Source organism: Anabrus simplex, chromosome 1, assembly GCF_040414725.1.
Source record: "Anabrus simplex isolate iqAnaSimp1 chromosome 1, ASM4041472v1, whole genome shotgun sequence".
NCBI classification, from domain to species: Eukaryota; Metazoa; Arthropoda; class Insecta; order Orthoptera; family Tettigoniidae; genus Anabrus; species Anabrus simplex.
In genome coordinates, this window is record NC_090265.1 from 359984289 (window position 1) to 360001942 (window position 17654).

Sequence of the window (17654 nt, forward strand, 5' to 3'; positions counted from 1 at the left end):
TGTTCGATTTTTTGATAGCGTTTTCAGACTCAGAAAAGCTTCCAATAGCAAATCAGTTTTTCAAAGCATACAGAAAACGTTCTCATGCCACGCCTTCTCGCCGCATCACTCTGCATAATTCCCCTCCCTCTTCCCTCCTTTCTTCATTGCCATTAGCTGTAAGCCCCTCCTACTCCTTTTCAGTACCTCCCTTGATCTGCTTCCCCCTCCCTTCCCCTCCAACTCAGTATCTTGCGGCTCTCAGCGTCTTCTTTAACGTCTAAAAACACACATAATATACGCTGCCAGAGGTGAGCTTCTTATTCACGTTTTCTTACGGCTATTTACGACCCTTTAAAAAAGCCTTTCTTGACACTCTTTTCTTTTTCTTTATTTGCTTCAGGTCCCGATTTGAACCAAGAACATCGTTCAGTACCCTGGAAACACGGTGTCTGCCATTTTTCAATTATAATATAAAGAATATCTTGTTATTTATTACTTAGCAGACTGAATGCAGCCAGGTTATTTAAGTTAGATAAGACCTATGTTTTATTACGCAAAACACTGTTTGAAGTTGCCTCATGTTCCTCTTCTTTTAGTACTAGAAGTGGTTACATCTTTTGACTGGTTACGTTATTTTAATGATGGCCATTTTTAACCAATAGAAAAATGGTTTAAGTTTTGCACCTGTTACTTCAATACTCAATGGATGTTCAGCAAGAAAATCTTTTATACATGTGTTCTCACAAAATAAGGAAATATGCTCTTGGACTTTTATGATAGTGAAGCATTGGTTTTTGTCCTCGGCTCAATTTAATCCGCTCACACATGGTTTTACGTTTTTACATTCAGAGAACTTTTGTCAAGAGGACGTATATTCAAAGTTTTAAGACAGTTGATGCTCTTCTTTAGTTTTAAGTCATAAGTTAATGTTTACGGATCTTGTATTTTAATCAAGTTTTACCAGTTTTGTAAAATTTGTGTATACGTTATGCATTTTTTTTGTAGCCTTCTCATTGTATGTTTTTCTTATTTTTGGCTGATGATGATGCACACCAGCATCAAAACCGGTACTAAGAATAATAAAATGTTATAATTTATCTTATAACATTGTATGATACTGAATTCGATTAGGTCTTTTACATGCATACAGCAAGTTCTTGGCCCGGATTATGTTCCTTTCTGTATGTGGATTCCAGGTTAGATTTTTATCCAACACTACACCTAGGTGCAGTGCCTGTTCTTCCATATAGTATATATCTTGCCCAAAGAGCTTCAGTGATCTCTTTCCCTCTAATTTCGTCCTTCTTGTAAAAGGGCCAAAGTTATATTGTTCGGGTTGACTGATAGTTGTTCTACCCGACACCAGTTCTCCACAAGTTTAAGTGATCTTTGCATGAGGTCCTGGATAACACTCATCACTTTACCTCATACCACATTCACTAGGTCATCTGCGTATCCTTGTGTATAAACCTTGTTTGTTGAGCATAGCTATGATTTTGTTTACTATGAAGTTCCACAACAGAGGAGAAATGAGTCTTCCCTGAGCACAGCCTCGGGTGGCCCTATCCATCAGCGTTTCTTCAAACAGGGTTGCTTTTATGTTCCTTCCGTCTAACATGGACTTAATCCATTTGATGATTGTTTTACTCACCTTGCTCTTTTCCAATGCTTGGATCTTAGCCATAGGTTATATTTCTGAAGGCTTCTTCTATATCTAGAAATGCGGCCAATGCAATTTTTCATATCATAGGCTTTCCTCTTCTTTACAAACCAACTGGTGGAGTGCTACTTCAGTGGATCTGCCAGGTCTATATGCAAACTGATTTTCATGTAACGTAGAGTTCAGTTGCACCGTTCTTCTGATATATTTATCCAGAATTTTCTCCAATGCTTTCATTACATAATGGTCTGTATGCTTTGGCTTGGGCATAATTTGCCCTTCCAGGCTTAGCTATGAATACTGCTTTAGCTTCAGACCATGATTTCGGCACGTACCCTAAAGCTAGACTAGCTCTGAAAAGGTCCGTCAGGGCATTGACGAGTATCTCCCGCCCTTCCTATAGGAGTATCGGAAGTATCTCATCTGGCCGCGGATCCTTTATGGGTGAAACGTGTCGATTGCTCATTTTACATGGTTATGTTTTATTATTCTGTTGGCACAGTCCATTCTGCCTTTTGAGCTCCGGTCTTTGTTCCAACCGTTTCTTCTTCTTCTGCTTCTTCTTCTGTCATCTCCTCAGCCTCAGGAAAGTGACACGCCATTAGTATCTCCAGCATGTCCCTCCCCGCCTGAGTAAATGACCCATCTGGTTTCTCCAATGTCATCACTTGATCTATATGGGTTGCTTTCAGAACCTTCTGGAGCCTTGCTGTTTCAGTGTGTGATTCCACTTTCTCACAGAACAGTCTCCAAGATTTCCTTTTTGCTTTCCGTATCTCTAGGTTATACTCAGCGAGTTTCCTATGATATACGTCCCGCATACCATTTCTGGATTATATTCTATACAACATCCTAACCTCTTTTTGGCTAGTTGTTCCACCACCTTACTTTTTTGGTGTTTTTTCTTTTTTTGAGATGACAGTTTTCGTGGAATGAGTCTATAATGGCCTCTTCTAATAATTCCACTGCCTCATCCAATTCTTTCTGTCCTCTCACATTAGTTGGAATTTTTTGTACAGCCCTTCCCTAGAACTTTTCTGTATCTGTCCCAGTTAGTTCTTTTTGGGTCTCAATCCCACATAGTCTCGCATCTATTGCAAATTGGATGTACTGGTGGTCTACCAATGATGGTTCCTCCAGCACCTTCCAGTCTTTAATGAAGTTTACAATATGCGTAGTGCTTAGTGTAATGCCTATTACCTTCCTACGATTTTTATTTATAAATGTAGACTTGTTTCCTAGGTTTAGTGTCATCAACTCAGTTCCAATATTAAACTCTAGTAAAGACTCACCTCTTGCATTGCAGTTCATGCTGCCCCATGCCGTGTGGTATGAATTTGCATCTGCTCCAAGGACTAAGTTTTCGCCTTTCCTCTTTGCGTTGCAAATTAGATTCTCAACTTCTTCTGATGGGGGCAGATTAGTTGAGTCATATGGAAGGTATGCAGAGCCTATGGTTATTTCTCTGGTTCCCTCGCAATTTCCAAGTTTAATCTTGGCCACGGTTAAGTCCCGTGAACAGTGTTCCTGCACCATAAGACATTTTAATTTCCTGTTCACAAGAAGACATGTTCTGGGTATTTCCGATATTTTATTGTACATCAGCTTACCTCCAGATTCTGCCAGTCCTGCTACTCTGCTCTTGACTACCCATGGCTCGTGAATAAGGGCCACGTCAATAGCCTTGGACCGGGCGAGTTAGTCGTGTGACTAGGGGCTCGCAGCTGTGTGCTCACATCCGGGAGATAGTGGGTTCGAATCCCACTGTCGGCAGCCCTGAAGATGGTTTTCTGTGGTTTCCCATTTTCACAGCAGGCAAATGCTGGGGCTGTACCTTAATTAAGATCACTGCCACTTCCTTCCCATTCCTAGGCCTTTCCTGTCCCATCGTCGCCATAAGACCTATCTGTGTCGGTGCGACGTAAAGCAAATAGCAAAAAAAAAAAAAAAAAAAAAAAGAATAGCCTCAGACTTGAACTTCCTAGCGAAATTGGCCACAGCTGCTTTTTTATGCTGAAGATTGGCCTGAAGGACCTTCAGCTCCATCTTTAACAAACGTTGGGTTTCGTTTTTCCCCCGATGACTTGAAACTTGATCTGCCCAATTCCGAGCTTAGTCTTAAGGCTTCTCTTTTTTAGCTCTTCACTCTTTCACCAAGGGCTAAAATGACTGTCCTTCCTGTCTTATCAATTGAAGTGGCATTCAGCACTCTCCACTCTTGTGTTAGAAGTTTGGTATCGTGCTGATTGATTCTGCCAGCAGTCTGCTCTACTGGAGCTTCTGTTGCCATGTCTTGTTTTGAGTCAGCGACTACCTGTCCAATTGGGACTTCTGTCTCCATTTTTTCATCTTGGGCTTACTCCTGGATCTGCTCTACTGGAGCTTCTTTGGCTTCCCTTGATGTTGAAATTTTTGAAATTGGTTCTTTATAAACATCCATGTTCCCATCATTCATAGGGTTTTTGCCCCTTCTAGGGTCCTGAGCATCGTTCTCACCATCCGTGGTGAGGCATACAGCCAGACATCGTCTTCTCGCAACTCAGGCTCTCTGTAGCAGAGACCACGCCCCTCAGTCGTCCATCCAGCGGTCCGTGCCTGGCCCGAACCTAGCCAGGTTTGTTCCCCCTTCAGTAGGCCTACTCACGTGGTCTCCACTTGGCATTATCATGACTGAGTTCACAGCCATGACTTCCCCCCTAGGTTGGGATTGCCCCTTTCCCAACCCGCGGCTCATCCATGCTACGTAGAGCGAAGTGATGTGTTGGTTCCAGCACCCCGCAGTGAGCCTTCACTTCAATCACAATCCCCACTTCACCTGAACCACCGTATCACCCATGTGGAGGAACCATGGATGCCTCTCTAGCACCACTCAAACTTATTTGTCTACTAATGTCATTCCATGCCATCTCTCCACTGACAGCTAGGAGCATACTGCTTAATTGGAATAGTAACAATATGCTGGAACTATTGTATGGTCTTACCAGAGACGTATAAGCACTCTCCTTTACATCCTTACTGAAAATGAAAACCTACAACCTTGAATTTACAGATGCATTTAAATCTGTTACAATGTCTTCATCATTTAAATCCAAATATGTAGCCATCGTGTGTGCATAACACACAGTAAACAACGAAAGCAAGTCACAACAAAATCAACATGTGTTTCAAAGCGATATGAATTGCGACCTTCATTTGTTTCATGGATATCACACGTAAATAGATGTATTTAACATCAAAACATTCCACATTCCAAGGAGAAAACATACCTGGTAAATGCTGCCATCTAAGGGAAATATTCACAACTTCTAGCTGTATTTACCAGAAAACTAGACCTGACAATCTGTCGTCAGCAGCGGATGAGATAGGCGCACACCTGCCAATCTATTGTCAGCTACCGGTTCGAGGGTTAAGAAAGGTCTTCCTTGCTTGTGCTAGACTGCATTTTATGTCCACCTTACTTCTGCCATCATTAAAAGTCCAATAATACAGCCTTGAGAAATTCCCTTAATGATTACAGGATCAGATAATGCTTCACCTACTCTAATTCTCTGAGAACAGCCACTCTTCTGTCTATCCAGTTGCACTCTTTTTTGTCTCCCATGATCTACCCTATCAGAAGCCTTAGACACGGTATGTCAGTCATCATACAGTCCATTTGACCTCATGAATCTTAAATATCTGCTATATCTTGCAGAAATCCTACAAATTGAGCTTCAGTGGAATAACTTTTCCTAAATCTGAACCGCCTTCTATCAAATCGGTTAGTAATTTTGCAAACATGTCTAATATAATCACAAGGAATGCTTTTTCAAAGCTTGCATGCAAAACATATCAAGCTGACTGGCCGGTAATTATCGGCTTTATGTTTATCTCCTTTTTTGTATATAAAGGGGTGCAAGGGCGACAGAGGTGTATAAATTAACATGAGACTACAACTTATGACATATTAATTTTTAAAATAATCTATTAGCATCAGAAGTGGAGAAATTACAAAAGGAAATTTGATTTTTGAAGAAGTTACTTTTGGAACAGATGGTAAGAAAAATAGATGATTGGGACTACGATATCAATAAGTAAGGTGTCTAGTGCTCTGTTTTTAATGAATCTTATACATAATTCATTTTATTTCTTTTTCACCTCCACTTCATAAAGTTCTTGATGGAAACTGGTTAAGTAGAACACATCCCTATAAATATAAGGGTAGAAGAATTAAATCCTGGACTTGGAAGGTGGAATGGAGTTCACTTAGCCTTGTTTGCTTATTAGAGGAACTGTCTGGTGTGAGAGACAGCTGACCGAGTCAAGAAAGCCAAGAATACGGATAAGGACATTAATACACTGACCACAGGCCACTCCAATATCTGTAGGTTATCTGGCTGGGTTGTATGTGCCATTCATCACTTTTATAAGTAGCTAAAGAGGCTGGAGTGGGAAAGGAAAACCATGATGTGATGTGATGTGAAGTGCATTCACATTTTGGAACAATGCACAAACTAAAAATAAATGTGAAAATGTTTGCATTTATATCAGCTAAATCTATCTCTACATGCATAAACCGTCAAGGGTTGGTTTTTGTTTCTGTCTGTCTGTTCCACTATAACTCTTAAACTACTACTTATCCTATTTCGATGAAACTCAGTACACGTATAGGTTCAGTGTGCACAGAATAGGCTAAAATATCTATGAAGGGAGTTCAGTATATAATCCAACACTTTTTTTTCCCCTAAAAGCAGGATGGTTTTATTGAGGATTCAAATATACCATGTTATTTCTCAATCCGTTTGCTACAATATTCTTCAACGTAATCTCCATTCAATGCTATAGCCTTATGCCGCTGCAATGTGAGGGCCTGTATGTCTGCATGGTACCACTCAACTGTTCAATGTCTGAGGCAGCGTCTTACTGCCTTGATCACTTCCCCATCATCCAAGTAGTGCTTCCCATTGAGTGCATCCTTCATTGGGCCAAACAGATGGAAATCAGAAAGCGCGAGATCCGGGCTGTACGGTGGATGAGGAAGAACAGTCCACTAAAGTTTTGAGAGCGCCTGTCAGGTGCGCAGACTTGTGTGAGGTCTTGTGTTGTTGTGGGGAAGGAAATGTTCATTTGCAGGGGTAGAAAAAAGTAGAAGTAATTCAGTAGCCAGCCCCTTTTTGTCAAGAGTCAGCACATTTTTTTCAAATAAACATAAAAGTCACAGGTTAGACTAGGATAAAGATATGTATTGTTTTTTAAATGTGTCCCTAAGTAGTCTAGTCTATCACTTCATATAAGAATGGAATAGAAACAATTTATATTTTAAGAAATACTAACCCAAATAATCACCAGTCGCCTTCAAGGTCAGCGTCTTTTGAAATTATACTACATGTGCCTGTTTGATTTCCCACCAAAATACCAACGATCAATACATTTTATTGCATCAAAGTCCTTTATAGATGGTCCAGCGTCTTTTGAAATTATACTGCATGTGCCTGTTTGATTTCCCACCAAAATACCAACGATCAATACATTTTGTTGCATCAAAGTCCTTTATAGATGGTCCATTCAAAGATATCAACATGAGATCACTTAAGTTCTTCACAGCAAGCTTGGTTCGCAGTTTGTGTTTAATAATATTCATTGTGCTGAACCCACGCTCACATGATGAGGTCGATACAGGAATTGTTGCCACTATACTGAGGAGCTTTCCTAAAATCAGAAATCGTCCTTTCATAGTCCGCAATTTTTCAAGTAGATCACTCAATGGAAGATCTTTCCCGACTATTTTGAACTCGTACCACTCACTTAGTATGTCTCCTACATTGTTCTCCTCAATTTGAAGGTGTTTTGAAAAATGAGTGGCAAGAAGCTGTATTTCACTGGTGCCATAATTTTCCAATTGTTTTCCTGAAGGCCAGGAATATGTGTCAAAAACACCAGTGGCACTTTGAATATCTTCATTTTGAAGAAATGTGTCTTTCAGAAAGTTAATCCCACTTGCCAAAATATGTTCCTTGTCGCTCATGAAATTCTTATCCGACACACCCTGATAACTGTATTCCACTGAACACTCCTGAAAGTGTTGTAGCAGAAACAAATTTTTCTTCCATTGGGCCCTTGGTGTTCTGAAGTTGCTGCAATGAATTAATTGCATTATTTACATGCACTCTTATCTGACTTAAAATCAGATCATGCCTCTGAAATACAAGTGAAAGTCTTTTGAATATACCCAGATAATCATACAAGAAGTGAATTGTGATGACAAATTTGAAGTCCTTGATCTTCTTTAGAAGACCTTTAGCCGTGATTCCTCCTTCACCTTTCCTTTCAGAAATATTCTCTAAATGCACCACTAGGCATTCCCAGTCTTTGACAACTGCATGTAAAGCATTTAATTTGCTTGCTACTCATCTAACTTGGTGAAAGTACTGCAATTTAGATATTTCACATTCCAGTAACTCCGAAATTTTCTTCAGTTCGCGAAGTCGTTTCAGCGAATCTCGATAAAATTTGTATAATTTCCTGAGTGTAGAATCAATTTCATCAATGATTTTAAGTTTCACATTTTTCAGTGAATGAAGAACGGTGAGTTGGAGTTGATGTGCAACACAATGAACGTTTACCAAGTTCTCAAGTTTTTCAGATATAGTTGTTACCAAACCATTACGAACACCAATCATACATAGTGCTCCATCAGTCCCTATACCGATTAGTTGTGTACCTGTGAAGAGTTCTCCAAGTCCTAACTGAAGCAATTCTGTTTCCAGAGCTTCCATATAGCCATCACTTGTTACACAATAGAAAGAAATGTCTCCTTCACATTAATTTTCTTTTAAGAAACGAACATAATGTATGAGCTCCTCATCATATTTATCTGTTGATCTGTCGAGTAAGATACTGACATATGGACTTACCTTCATTTTACATACCAAATCTTCACGAAGATCTGAGGCAATGTATGAAATAAATTCTCTGCATTGTTTATCATTCACATACTTCTTGGAATCAGTAACATTCAACTTACTCAACAATGCAACCAAACTTTCAGTGTGGGGTCTGTTATTTTTTGCAATATGATAAGATGCCATGAACAATGCGTTCATATGCTGTAACATATTAGCATCCATTTTCTTTACGCACTTAGCTAAAGGTGCACATTCGGGATTTTTCTTGAAACTTTCAGCCTCCTGACACTTCGATTGAGGATAGATTTTTCATGTTTTTTAAAAGTTTCCAGTTTAAATGGTCTTGAAAATCCGGATACAACTTTAGAATTTTGGTCGGTAATACTAGGAAATTTACTGCACAATTCACAATTCGCAATTCCTTCTTCATAGCGCAGCCACGGCAGTAATTCAAGCCACGATTGCTGAAATTTCCGTTTGCCTGACAACTGAAATTTCAACGTATTTTCAATGTTTGACTTATTGTTTTGAACACCATAAATTTCACTCTGGTCATTGTCGTCCTGAACACTACAATTGGCACTTCCATCAAGTGTTTTCTCACATTCACTTGCTTCTGTATCACTTTGTGTTACATTTACAAAGAAATCTGAAAGAGTACACTGTTTTTTACTCACATCAGTCAATTTCTGTGGCTTTGTTCATTTCATTTCGCCAATTTTCTGAAGTATAACACAGAAACGTAAAAGACTACAATAAATCACCAGCGTTAAATGGCTTCCAAGTTCGCGGGCTTCGTTGTCTGATGCAACGCTGCCAATTTTCCACCACCGCACAGGAATGAAAACAACCATATTATTTTCTAAAGTGCAAACTGTTCAATACAAATATGCTGTAATTAAATTAAAAGTGAAAATAATGTTCAGTGAAAATACAAGAATTGATAAACCGTCATTCCGTATGTTTTAAATGCAAAGAATGAATTCCATGGGAATTTATCAGCACTGCTATGGCGGCAATAGTTTAGGAACAGCTAGGTTGGCTATTCTAGTCACTTTTGTTCTAGCGCCCGACATTCAGGAGCCGTCATAGGCTAAAATCGCGCATGATTGTCATGGCAGGATATTTACACACACACACACACACACACACACACACACACACACACACACACACACACACACACCCTTTGCTTGACCTTTTCGAAACTAAGGTTTACACTTTCCTCGAGCTCAGAGTATTAAGGAGTATTGTGAACATAATTATAGGCACATGCTCACAATGCTAATGCATGCCCAGTTCATTAACAGTTCTAATGTTACTTCGTACACGTGCATCATTTCTAACATCCTAAACAGAAAATAAGTGGCTAATATTATTAGAAAAGGCATACATCTACTTACAAATATTCACATTATCATATTGTTATGATGGAAGTCCATTATGTAGATACAGAAGTTACATGTAAATATCACTGCTTCACTTGAATGTTTCATCTTAAAATGACGATTCATTTTTCTATAATTGAAGCATGTACGACACATATTGAGCACACCAACTTATTCACGACTACTTTAGAATTAAATAATACACTAGCTTCATTAATAATTTAACTCAAGAATTCTCAAAAATGAAATAAAGTCCTCGTTTTAACAAACTTCATCTGACTACCGCAAGCTACAGATTGAGAGAAAGCATATTTTTGCGCGGGATCTTCGGGAAAGCATACGCTACAAGAAAGGAAAGAAAGTCTAGTCTGTCTATAATTAAAGGATGTCCCGGTAGAACATACGAGGACGGTTTGAAAAGTTCTTGGAATCACCGCTAGATGTCAGTGCTAGAGCAACGAGGTTCTCGCGCAATAATCACACATCCTTTGTGAGTGGACACGTGGTGCATCAGTGCTCTAGCTGCAGGAGTGTGGTAGTGACGACTCTTTGTTGTGTTTCCTGGGTTGTGATTTGTGACAATGGAAAAAAACAGATTCGAGCAGTGATTAAATACTTTGTAAAGAAAGGTATGAAAGCAAAGGAAATTCATGCCAACTTTCAGAACACACTGGGGGACTCTGCTCCTTAATTTTCAACTTGTCAAGTGGACCAGCGAGTTTAAATTTGGTCAGGAGAGCTTGGGTGATGATCCGCATAGTGGACGGCCAAAAAGTGTTACGACCCCAGAATTTATCGCAAAAGTGCATAAAATGGTCATGGAGGATCGTCGACTTAAAGTCCAGGAGATATTTGAAGCTGTCGGCTAGTCACGGGAACGAAGGCGGTAATGTGATGTTCGTGGAATTATTTAACGTAGTAGTTCTCTGCATTTCTCCATATGTCCAAATGAAAGGCTACTTGTTTGATGGGTTACAACGATGTCTCTCATGATCGCGAGGCAGCTCTCGCGCAGAACTGAAACGTCAAGTTCCAAAGTACGAAGCGCCAATTACAGAATTTCAAGACTGCCAAAAGCAGTGAAAATGTTTATTGGAGATATTAGAATATATGACCTACAGTAAACACGAGAGACACCATAAGTTACGACTTGTTACTTTACAAAGTGGTGGGGACGTACATGTACCAGAACTCTGGATTTTGGAAAATAAATTTTCAAAACCGAATTTCAAAATTCAGGTGCCAGATAATAAAATTCATGTGCCATGGCGACTGGGCGCCCGGTATTTTTCGACCCCTGTTCATTTGCATTTTTGTGGCTATGAACATGCTGAAGTCAAATAAATATTAAAGTTTATTTATTCCACCTGTTCAATACATAAAAAAAGATAATGAATTAAATAAAATTATAGGGACATGTTTCGCCCTTTAATTATGGGCATCTTCAGCCTTAACCTCAAACTGAAAATTGATTAATCAGGTACCTGATTGTAATTAAATTATATATGAATGTGAAGGAAATGTTGGAAATGTGCGAAATGGTTGACAATAGTTATGAAATTCTTAAAATCAGGCCTTAATAAAGTCTAAAATATAAATATTCGTAAAATTATACACTTTCTTGAATGTAATTAAGAAATTCTTGAAAAGAGGCCCTAATGAAGTTTAAAATACAAATAGTCGTGAGTTTATACACTAGAGGAAACTTTTGGATCTTAAACAGATTGAATGTCACTATAATAATCACATCAAGTGGGGTTTATAATAAATGTGAAGTGATAAAACTGCAGTTTTCTAGAAGCATGAAAGAAGAAGAGTGCTTGAAGGCAAGTTGCTAGAGAGAGAGAGAGAGAGAGAGAGAGAGAGAGAGAGAGAGAGTGTTTGAAATTACACAGAACGTACATTGTACATTTCAATACGGACCTAAACATGAGAATTATAACATGTAATGCTGAAGTCATTTCTTTAATTTCCTTAGAATAGCACAATACAGATTTTGTTTCATCGCTAGGGAAGACATCGAACAGAATAACCCCTTCAGAGTCCCAGAAGACTGTAGCCATGGATTTACCAGCTGAGGGTACAGTTTTGAACTTTTTCTGGTGTGGCACCACTCCATGGATTGCAGTTTTGTTTCCGGTTTGAAGCAATGAATCCATGTTTCATTGCTTATGACAATGTTTGCCAAGAAATTGTCATCTTCAGCCTCATAACGAGCAACCAATTCCGCACAGATGTTTCTTCTTTGCTCTTTATGGTCTTCCGTTAGGTATGAAGGAACCCAGCGGAAACAAAGCTTTGAATACTGTAACTGGTGGATAAGTGTATCAGCACTACCAACAGAGATGTGAAGTTCAGCAGCGAGGTGTCTGACTATGATCCATCGATCCCCTCGAATAAGGTTGTCCGCACGTTCCAACTTTGCAGGCGTCATAGCTGTGTGTGACCTGCCGGCATGCGGGAGATCAGACAGGTTTGCTTGACCTTGTTATGATGATGAAACACGACTCGCCATGCTTTTGTCCACTGCTTGGTCTCTCTAGACATTCTGGAAGTGCCTATGAATATCTGTGATGCCCTGATTTTCTGCCAAATAAAACTCGGTAACTGCTCTCTGTTTGGTATGCACCTCCGTTACACGCGCCGTTTTGAAGGCACTGCCACTTACCGGAATTTAATGAAACTCGACGAGACAAAGTAGGAATATTCAAAGATGTCCCAAACAGAATTCCATTTTTTTAAATCGAAATTGGCCGAGAAAAAAAATGTGTTATTTTATATATTGAACGCCCCTTGTTTCAATCTCCTAAGAGGGCCATTCAGCGAAAGCTTGTGTCCATTAGAAGTGAATACACTGCAAATTCTGAAGTGAATACACTGCCTAGATACTTAGTCCCACTAAAGAATGGAGTCTACCAAGTACTTGGGATTCAACTTCCTATATTTTCTTCCTAACTCTTTGCAGGATCCTGAATTAAATGTCTTATATAAATGCTCATTTGCGTATTCTTTGATGAAATTCGATAAACGTTTATATAATGCGGACAGGACAAGCTACATTATATCCTGTTTTTATCACACTATGATATGATTCCCACAAAAATCTATATTATTTAAAAAATTACTAAAAACTGCTTTGTATGGTCCATCCTGGCTGTTCTATTGGACTAATTTGCTTTTGGATTCATTATTTCTGGAATAACCTGCAGATGAGCCATCAGACGTTGATAGGTCTCCAAGTTCAGTCAAATTATAATTATCCTAAAATCAAATCACTACTAACTTTTATAAATGACCAATCAATCAATTAATCAGTACTGATCTGCATTTAGGGCTGTCGCCCAGGTGGCAGATTCCCTATCTGTTGTTTTCCTAGTCTTTTCCTAAATGATTTCAAAGAAATTGGAAATTTATTGAACGTCTCCCTTGGTAAGTTATTCCAATCCCTAACTCCCCTTCCTATAAACGAATATTAGCCCCAGTTTGTCCTCTTGAATTCCAACTTTATCTTCATATTGTGATCTTTCCTACTTTTATAAACGCCACTCAAACTTATTTGTCTACTAATGTCATTCCACGCCATCTCTCCGCTGACAGCTCGGAACATACCACTTAGTCGAGCAGCTCTTCTTCTTTCTCTCAATTCTTCCCAACCCAAACATTGCAACATTTTTGTAACGCTACTCTTTTGTCGGAAATCACCCAGAACAAATCGAGATGCTTTTCTTTGGATTTTTTCCAGTTCTTGAATCAGGTAATCCTGGTGAGGGTCCCATACACTGGAACCATACTCTAGTTGGGGTCTTACCAGAGACTTATATGCCCTCTCCTTTACATCCTTACTACAACCCCTAAACACCCTCATAACCATGTGCAGAGATCTGTACCCTTTATTTACAATCCCATTTTCCTATTTGTGAAACTCACAACCTGACTTTTAACCCCGTTTATCATACCATTGCCTGCTGTCCATCTCACAACATTTTCAAGGTCACGCTGCAGTTGCTCACAATCTTGTAACTTATTTATCACTCTATAGAGAATAACATCATCCGCAAAAAGCCTTACCTCCGATTCCACTCCTTTACTCATATCATTTGTATATATAAGAAAACATAAAGGTCCGATAATACTGCCTTGAGGAATTCCCCTCTCAATTATTACATGGTCAGATAAAGCTTCACCTACTCTAATTCTCTGAGGTCTATTTTCTAGAAATATAGCAGTCCATTCAGTCACTCTTTTGTCTAGTCCAGTTGCACTCATTTTTGCCAGTAATCTCCCATGATCCACCCTATCAAATGCTTTAGACAGGTCAATCGCGATACAGTCCATTTGACCTCCAGAATCCAAGATATCTGCTATATCTTGCTGGAATCCTACAAGTTGAGCTTCGGTAGAATAACCTTTCCTAAAACCGAACTGCCTTCTATCGAACCAGTTATTAATTTCACAAACATGTCTAATATAATCAGAAAGAATGCCTTCCCAAAGCTTACATACAATGCACGTCAAACTTACTGGCCTGTAATTTTCAGCTTTATGTCTATCACCCTTTCCTTTATACACAGGGCTTACTATAGCAACTCTCCATTCATCTGGTATAGCTCCTCTGACCAAACAATAATCAAATAAGTACTTAAGATATGGTACTATATCCCAACCCATTGTCTTTACTAAATCCCCAGAAATCTGATCAATTCCAGCCGCTTTTCTATGACCACTCCAATAATTGCAGGCAAAGGCTTACCCCTAGACTGCAGTACATTCTGTACTTAGGCTGCACACATTTAAGAATCAATATCTTTACGAGAAGACATTAGCAAAAGTAAAGGATTAAAAATGGCAGGCAACCATAAGCACAATCTGACTATGCAGATTGCCTACCTAGCCATTAAGTTCAACGCATAATGTAGACATCACATGAAGTAGCAACTAATCTATATCGTCTGACACTGTAGTTAGCTGGTTTGAGTCCCATTGCTCGAAAAAATTGAATCCATAGCTTTTTGGGTTGTAAGACTGATTGGCGAAAGTTCCAGTGACATTTGGAATCATGTACATTATGTGTATAGTGCAATACATAAATAATACAGTTCTCACTTTTTTTTTTTTTTTTTTAAGCATCAACGACTTTCCAGACAGTCAGGGCTGTCACAAGGACAAACTTTAATGCAGAAGAAAATAATCTAAAACTTAAAATTAATCACTGCAAAATACTTCATAAAATATCAGTCAACATCACAGTAAAGAAAGCTCTAAAATTTCACTTCACAGTAATTGACTGGTAAGACAAATCCTAAAGATAAACATTTAAAAAAGATTACCCAGGCATAAAATTCATAATTCGTATCTATAAAATCAAAAGCTTGTTTGTTTGTTATTCAAATCTACACGCCTCAACTGAACAGTACCAAAATCTACACCAGGGCACATGAGGCATTTGAACAGGTCATACAGGTAATTATATCGTCTACCACAAATTTTAACTCCATCCTGTAAGAGGGGGGGGAATCCTTGAAAAGGCAAAATATCGAAGTTGTTGTAGAATTATTGGACACAACTCGTTTTATGCCCCTCACTGCAGGAAACAGTACCCGATGTGTCCAAGAGGGACTCCAAAAAACAACGTTTTAAGGCTCTAAAATTGACCGTTTCTGAGATTTCCAAGAATTTCCCGATAGCAATTAATTCTCTGGAAAATGAACCCCAATTCCATGAAGTGGTGGTGGTGTGATTACACTTTTAGGAGGAAGTACAAGAACAGTAATTCCATGAATAAGTATGGAATAATTGCTTTCAGGTGCAAATTACAGTACTTTCTTCAATCTTTGTATCGTAGTTTTTCATTTGCCGAGCAAGTAGCTGTATGGTTTGGATCACGGGGCTGTCAGCTTGCATTCAGGAGATAGTGGATTCGAACCCCACTATTGGCAGCCCTGAAATGGTTTTCCATGGTTTCCCATTTTCATAACAGGCAGATGGTGTGGCTGTACCTTAATTAAGATTACAGTCGCCTCCTTCCTGCTCCTAGCCTTTTCCTATTCCATCGTCACCATAAGACCTATCTGTGTCAGTGCAACATAAAACAAATTGTGTAAAAAAAAAAAAAATACCGGGCGAGTTGGCCGTGCGCGTAGAGGCGCGCGGCTGTGAGCTTGCATCCGGGAGATAGTAGGTTCGAATCCCACTATCGGCAGCCCTGAAAATGGTTTTCCGTGGTTTCCCATTTTCACACCAGGCTGTACCCTAATTAAGACCACGGCCACTTCCTTCCAACTCCTAGGCCTTTCTCATCCCATCGTCGCCATAAGACCTATCTGTGTCGGTGCGACGTAAAGCCCCTAGCAAAAAAAAAAAAAAATGTGTTCTTCTTCATTTCATTATTCTAAAACTATGTCTTTATTAAGTATTTTTAAACTCATTTTCCAACCTGTAGAGACTTCATTTTAGTCGTAGACTGCAGCAATCGGAAAGTCTGCTCTGAATCTTTCATCTCAACTTCTTCATTAGGGAAAATCATACACTTAAGAAAATGGAAATTGCAACACCATGAAGGCATTGGTCGTTTATGTTGATTTTCAAGATATGGAACGATGCCATGTAGGTATGTAAACGATCAAAGTTTCAGACCCATTGAATTGTTGCTACAGGTCTCCCCACTTCATTGATCGTGGAGGAATTAACTTCAGTATACGGACTCTGGTGTAGCGTTGTTGACTTGCAGTCTGTGCAGTGAAGTGTTCCCTGTCAAACATGTCTCGACAACAGAGAACAGCGCGCTATCAACAACTGTCGCCGTTTGAGAGGGCTTGGATAATTGGGCTGTGTGAGGCTGGATTATCACTAAGGACTGTCGCTGCACGTGTTGGCCGACAGGCATTGACGGTACAACGTGTATGGCTGCAGTGGTCAAATGAAGGTGCCCACACTCATAGACCTGGCACAGGCCCAGCGCGACAAGCAACTGTGAAAGAGGATCGCCGCATCATTCAGATGGCCCGGATGGAACCCCATGCAACAGCAGCGCAAATTCGAGCAGCTGCGGCACCCCACGTTACCCAACAAACAGTTGGTAATCGCCTGCGTGCAGCTGCCTTACAAGCCTGTGTCCCTGCAGAAGGTGTTCCATTGACCCCACAACAGCGACGTGTAAGGCTGGTCTGGTATCGAGAAAGATCGACGTGGGTCGACGAATGGCATAGGGTCGTATTTAGTGATGAATCACGCTTCTGTCTTGCCCGCAGTGATCGCCGGAATCGTGTGCGCCGACGTACCGGGGTAGGAGCCTCCTAGATCTTATTGTCGAGAGGCACACAGGACCAACATCAAGCATTATGGTCTGGGGAGCTATTGGCTTTAATGTGAAATCACAATTAGTGCTTGTTGAGGGCACTATGACTGCTCGACAGTACGTTGATAAGAGTACTCAATCCAGTGGTTGTCCCTATGATGGCGAACATTGCTAATGGGATGTTTCAGCAGGACAATGCCCGGGTTCACACTGCACGCATCTCCAGAGAAGCTCTCCACGACATCACAACCTTAGAATGGCCCGCCAGATCCCCGGACCTCAGTCCTATTGAGCATGTGTGGGACATGATGGGTTGACAACTGGCCAACCGTCCTCAGCCACCCACAATTCTGGAACAACTGACCCGTGCAGTGCAGCAAGCATGGGTCACAATTCCTCAGGAAGCGATCCAGGGCCTTACTGACTCCATGCCTCGACGAATTCAT

The 17654-nt window shown here is 39.9% G+C and overlaps 1 protein-coding gene across 2 annotated transcripts in view; it reads left to right on the forward strand.

Annotated features, from left to right (window-relative positions):
- The window catches only part of LOC136856796 (lachesin), a 160471-nt gene that overhangs the window by 106678 nt on the left and 36139 nt on the right, over positions 1-17654 (forward strand). The window lies entirely within an intron of this gene.